Source organism: Pongo pygmaeus, chromosome 9 (assembly GCF_028885625.2).
Source record: "Pongo pygmaeus isolate AG05252 chromosome 9, NHGRI_mPonPyg2-v2.0_pri, whole genome shotgun sequence".
NCBI classification, from domain to species: domain Eukaryota; kingdom Metazoa; phylum Chordata; class Mammalia; order Primates; family Hominidae; genus Pongo; species Pongo pygmaeus.
Window position 1 is genome coordinate 57,920,111 of NC_072382.2, and position 6,696 is coordinate 57,926,806.

The window sequence follows — 6,696 nt, forward strand, 5'->3', positions numbered from 1 at the left end:
GCAGTTGTTCCCACTCTTCCCTCCCCTTTTTAAAGGCAGAGAAGCCTCACCCCATGGCCACTACCACCACAGGCCTATGGGGAGTACCACCAGACTAATACCAATGTTCCCTTAAAGCCCAAGGGCTCTTTAATCAGTTTGTGGTGAATGTTGTGGCTTAAAAGTCACCCTTCAGAGTGGTGGGGTCTCCTCTGTCCAAGGGCAGGTCCAGAAATGCCAAGAGCCATGTCCTGGAATTGGGCACCCCAAGAGCCTGCTTGGTGCTCTACCCCATGTGGCGCTGGTGGCACCTAAAGTGCAAGGTGAAGCCTCCTTTACTTTTTCCTCTGATTTTCTCAAGCAGAAGGAGTTTCACTCCATCGCCACCACTGCCAGTAATGTGCTAAGTGTCACCTGAAGCAGCAAGTCCTGAGGCTCACTCAAAGCCCTCACTATAGTACCTGGGTATTGCTGCTGGTTATTCAGGGCCCAAGGGCTCTTCAGTTAGTGGGTGATGCATGGCACCAGGACTGGGTTTTTCTTTTCAAAGCTGTGGGTTCCCTTCGAGCCAGGGTGTGTCTGGAAATGTTATCCAGGAGCCAGGGCCTTGTGACTCTGACTAGTGCCCTATTTTTCTGTGGCTGGGTGGGTATTCAAGATGGAAGACAAAGTTCTCCCCACTCTTCCCTCTCCTCTCCTTAAGTGGAAGGCTGAGTTCTCCTTTGGAACCACAAACTGTGCAGCCTGGGCTTAGGGGAGGATGATATCAGCACTCCCTTAGCACCCCAGCTGGTGTCTCAGTAATTTGTCTGCCCCTATGTGCCGTCCTTGCCCAGTCCACTGTGTCTGGGCCTGATTCAGCACTAGGACTCATCTAAGAGTTGCAGTCTGTATTAGTCAGGGTTTTCTTTCTTTCTTTTTTTTTTTTGATTTGAAAAACAAACTTTATTCCAAATTATCCAAAAAAAGTGTTAACTCTGAAACATTTAACAGATTTCATTTAAACTCATGGTCATAAAACTCAAACTATCAAACAAAAATAGCATTGTGTGCTTAACCACTTTTAATAATGAACCTTTAAGAGGAAACATTTAGAGACTCCCACAAAATTTGGGAGCCACTAGGCAACATATATTTAATATTAAACAAAGACAGCATTAAAAACTAAAAATTCTCAAATTTCAAGAGAATGCCTGTTCAAGTCTTTGATATGCATTTGCATATGTTAAAAGAAATATTTTAATTTAAAAGAAACCAAGTCTGAGTGCTTACCCTTTCTTCAAATGTAATCTCCTGTTCTCCCTTCATTTTATGACTGCCTACCCCTCACTCTACTTCATCTACACTGAACCAGTGTTAGTTCAACATGATTGGCTTCACTCAAAGCCCTCTAGATCCCATTTCATATATCCCATCGACCACCATTATTTCCTTACATGTTTGCACAGCCTTATACTGAGTATTACATTGTAACTGGGCTTGGGAATTTCAGGTACCCAAAGGTAATTATATACACACGTTTCTGTTTTATTGCACAGTTCACAATATAGCCGGTGATTACACAGCCAAACATGTTAAGATGAATATTGACTATTTAGACAAACACATCGATTTTGTCCCCAGCCACAAATGAAACAAGAAAGACACACATATTCACCACCATATAAAGGTTGTGTTTACTCTGTGGTGCAGTCCTGAGGGATCATATCACTCTAAATGCAGAATCTATAACATTTCTGATGGCATCAGACATGAAGTATAGGACATAAGACCATAAATGTCCTGCTCTCATGAGCCATTTGTGCCACATATGTAACAGAAAGGGCACTTTTAAAGCTTTTCAGATATTCAATCATGTTTGCCTTTTCAAGTTTTTTTTTTTTTTTTTGAGATGGAGTCTTGCTCTGTCGCCTAGGCTAGAGTATGGTGGCACTATCTTGGCTCACTGCAACTTCCGCCTTCTGGGTTCAAGCGATTCTCCTGCCTCAGCCTCCTCAGTAGCTGGGATCACAGGCATGTGCCACCATGCCCTGCTAATTTTTTTGTATAATAGAGATGGGGTTTCACCATGTTGGCCAGGCTGGTCTTGAACTCCTGACCTCAAATGATGTGCCCATCTCGGCCTCCCAAAATTCTGGGATTACAGGCATGAGCCACTGTGCCCAGCCTGCCTTTTCAAAATTATTGAACCACACTAGTTCACACTGAAGGTAAAAGCAATAGTTAGAATCTCTTATTAACAACACATTTTGACTTCAAGTTCAGACAAAGCTGTTGGTTACAAGTTCTGCTGAATTTTTTGTCAAATTTAAGAAGTCTATAGGACAACACAAAACCATCCCTGGTAATATATTTGCAGTCTGGTCTTCAAAAGCTGTAAAAAGTGACAAAGAAATAAAAAAAAAATTAAGTTGAAAGCTTTAAAAATATTTATTTATTTATTTTTTGAGATGGAGTCTTGCTCTGTTGCCCAGGCTGGAGTGCAGTGGCATGATCTGTTGCCCAGGCTGGAGTGCAGTGGCATGATCTCAGCTCACTGCAAGCTCTGCCTCCTGGGTTCACATCATTCTCCTGCCTCAGCCTCCTGAGTAGCTGGGACTACAGGAGCCCGCCACCACGCCTGGCTAATTTTTTGTATTTTTAGTGGAGACAGGGTTTCACCGTGTTAGCCAGGATAGTCTTGATCTCCTGACCTTGTGATTCACCTGCCTCGGCCTCCCAAAGTTCTGGGATTACAGATGTGAGCCACCGCGCCCAGCCTAAAAATATTTATTAATAATTGTTTTTAAATGCCACTTATTTGAGACAGCAGAAACCAAAGCATTTTCCTTAGAATTCTCACTTAGCTTATATTTCACAAAAGTGCTTCAGATTTCTACCACCTGTATGGAGTGTAAAGACAAAAGGAAGCCCAACAAAATCAAAGGCTCAGTGGTGTTTATTCCCAGGGCCAAGGCATAACCCCAGGCTAACCCACATGCCCTGTGCTGAGTAGCTGGACACGCCTGTGAAGTGCACACATGAATGAGGGGATCAGGCACCAAGGTGCTTTTATTCATTCATTTCTCAAACTCAACTCCCTTCAAATCCTGACTCTATTTAATAGGCCAAAGGATGCTATTCATATTTATTTCGTATTTATTTGGTGCCAAATTATTATTATTTTTAAATCCTTACATGTGCACCTTGAAAGTAAACTGCAATATCCAGCACAGCATTGTCAGACAGAGCTGCTGTATGGCTATTAAGTTCATTACTGCCTGGCTAATACTTAATATGCTTCATTCTTTATAGCTGGAAGAAGGATGTTCACTGTATTTAACCAGCCACACAGCATTTAGAGGTAAACAGCTTTTACAGACTATTTGCCCAGAAACTTTAAGTAAACTACCAAGTTGAGGTCCTGATTTTATTTTGGTCAGTATGTGCACATATTCACAGGCAATTACCCAGAAAGAAGAAAAACTGGTTAACAAGAAACCCGCCATCATGTCAGATGCTGGAAATCAATCTTTAACTACATAATATTTACAGAAAGGGTTTTAAGATTCATAATCCACTTTTTCAGTCTGTCTCTTATATTTCATTAGTCAATTACAAGTGGCACATGAGTCATTTTGCTTCATCTGAAAAAAATATTTTCACATTTTCCAATTCCTTTGACAAAGAAGTTTTCATCTGTTAAGGGATAAGAATGCTATTTGGCTATTACCTACTTTTAGAATTCAAACTAACCCTTGAAATGTGTTTATTTAGATCATATGCTCTCAAATTATCTTATTGTTTTACTGACACAATGGTAAAACTGGGTTCCCAAAATGTCAAAACTCTAACAGAGTCTCTATTTCCAAGAGTAAAATAAAAGACACCCAACACTGTGTGGTGAAAACTATCCTGAGCCCTTTTCCCTGCTCTGTAATATTTAGAAACCCAGGGTGAGGGGAAGTGGGATTGCATTAATAAACGTCTAAAACAAAATGTTATGGAAGTGTTTATTTTTTAAAAGGAGAGTTTTAAGAGAACAGGATGCTTGAATATGACCAACTCCTACTCAAGGGGAAAAATAACCACAGTCCTTTGCTGAGATGGCACCAATAATTCAAAGCAACTAAGCTAAACAGAATTTTATCTATACACAATTAATATGAAAACTTGATGGAACACCTATTACAAAATTTAAGTCCCTTCATCTTTTGACAATGAAATAAGTGAAATTAACATAAGGATATTTTGGAAGGGTTGAAGGCCACAGTCAGAATCAAACAGAAAACTTTCAAACCCACAGAGCAAAATGAGAACTTTCATAGCTCCTTGATCTACCGTATCCGAATAGAAATAGTATAACAACTATCCAATAGGGGCTTAGTTTCAAAACTAATACAAGCAATTTATCATGAAAAGCCTATACCTAATAAGCTGTTTTTCTTCTCTGTTCTGCCTCTTTGCCATATGCTTGAGCTTAATGAAAACTATCCTCTGCAGCTGCCCCTGGGGGCAGAGAAGCAAGCAATGGAGTAACAAAGGAAGCCTGAGGAGCCCCTGCCCACTGAGGACCTTCTCTCTGGCCAGTCACAGCCGTTTATGTTTCAATGCAGAAGATTTCAAGACTGGTTTGAGAAAAAGAATCCTATTTTGGGGATTAGGTTCCCTGTCAAAGGCCATCAGATGGACAGCTATTTACCAGGCAATTAGCCTAAATATCTTAGGTAATGATAAAAAACAAAACAAAACACACCAAAAAAACCCCTTATATTTTCCTTTTGGAACCTTTTATTCTATTTTGTTGATGCTTAAGGAAAACAGCTTTGCCTATAACTCACTGTGGCCTGGAGTTATGACACCAACTTGTATTTGGCCAATTAAGAAAGAGGCCAAACTGCATTCTTCTTAGAAGGTCTATTCAGTTGATAAGTGGCACTTAACTGATGGTTTTTTTCATATAACCTTTGCATTGATTATGCCCCAAGAGATAAGGGACAGATGGTAATGCAGATGAGAATCTCTGAAAAGATTTATCAGTTTTCTGTTCCGTTCCAGCCAGATTTTTTGGAAAACCTTGGGGAAAGACTGAAATTCCCCACCAATCTGAGACTGTATGTGAGTTTTTACAACGTTAATTGGAAAAAACAAGAATCTCAACATGGCACCCAATAGACCTCCACCAATAAAATCATTGACCAAATGAGCATTGTGAGTCGTCGCGGTAGGCAGATGCTCCTTAATGTGACCTCAAAGGCCGAAAAAAAAAAGACATTGCTGAGTCCTTTCTGGAAAAGAATGGGCACCAACCCTCGATAATACTCTCCAATTCCACGACATTTCAGTGCCTTGAAAGCCTAAGTGTTGGCAAATCTGTCATGATGCTTGTGGTCTTGAAGCAATGTCTGAAGTGAAAATTGCTTCTGTTGTCCCTGCAAGCACTGCTGTCACGCCACAGGTTGCAAACTCTGGAGCACTGACATGCTTGTGGAGAAGTCAGGATAAATCCTCATACAGACCAAACGTAAGTGCAAGTGTAGTTGTCTTATGCATCAATCGGGAAAAGATTCCACTATACAAGTTTCGAAATCCATCCCTTCTCAACTGAAGTATTGCATCCCGGGTTTTGATGCCATACAGCTGTTGTCGAAAGAGGACCTTCTGAATGGGAAATGTGATTGCGACGTTGTTGAAGGCTGCACAGCAGCCACACAAGTAATGCTTCATTTCACCAAATTTGTAATATGCGGTGACATATCTTGTTTCGAAGATGTTAGCATTGGTGGTCTCTTTCCATGAGCTTCTGAATCCATCATGTTGCTTAAGTTCTTTCTTTTTCATGAAGGACTTTTTTTTTTTTTTAACCTGTAACACCATCCAAGCCTGGAGTTTAACACAATGATAGCTTTTTGATAATATTCCTAATTTCTTCCATTGTTATTGTTCTGTTAGGTTCTCTCTTCTGGAGTCAATTTTGATAACTGGATTTCCGTTCTCCAGGCGTCCATTTCCCCAATCTGTGAAAAGCGGGGAGGGGGTTGGACAAGATCACTAAGCCCTGTTCCTTCCGTCTTTGACACTCCACAGTCAGGGGTCCCGAGGTGAGGAGGCCAGAAATCCCAGTCTCCCGGGAAGCAGGGGCCCTTGCGAGGTGCCAGCCCTGCTCTCGCGGGAGCTCAGGCAGAGCCAGGCTCCTACCCGCCCCTGCGGTTCCTGCGCACCAGGGAGGTGCCTCCCCAGCCCAGGGCGCGACCGAATTAAGGCACAACCTCCTTCGCGGGAAAGGTCGCCCAGCAAGGAGACAAACACCCACCACAGGAGAAAGAGCGGGGAACCTAAGAGACTCAACTGATTCTGTGTCCGGAATTGGTGGGTTCTTGGTCTCACTGACTTCAAGAATGAAGCCGCGGCCCCTCGCAGTGAGTGTTATAGCTCTTAAGGTGGCGCCTCTGGAGTTTATTCCTTCTGATGTTCGGATGTGTTCGGAGTTTCTTCCTTCTCATGGGTTCGTGGTCTCGCTGGCTTTAGGAGTGAAGCTGCAGACTTTCGCGGTGAGTGTTACAGCTCTTAAGCCAACCCGTCTGGAGTTGTTCGTTCCTCCTGGTGGGCTTGTGGTCTCACTGGCTTCAGGAGTGAAGCTGCAGACCTTGGCGGTATTATAGCTCATAAAAGCAGTGTGGACCCAAAGAGTGAGCAGTGGCAAGATTTATTGCAAAGAGCGAAAGAACAAACCTTCCA

The 6,696-nt window shown here is 42.2% G+C and overlaps 1 pseudogene; it reads right to left on the reverse strand.

The window, feature by feature from the left end:
• Positions 1–4,735: 4,735 nt before the first annotated feature.
• Positions 4,736–6,376, reverse strand: LOC129008072 (mitochondrial nicotinamide adenine dinucleotide transporter SLC25A51-like; annotated as a pseudogene).
• Positions 6,377–6,696: the final 320 nt, after the last annotated feature.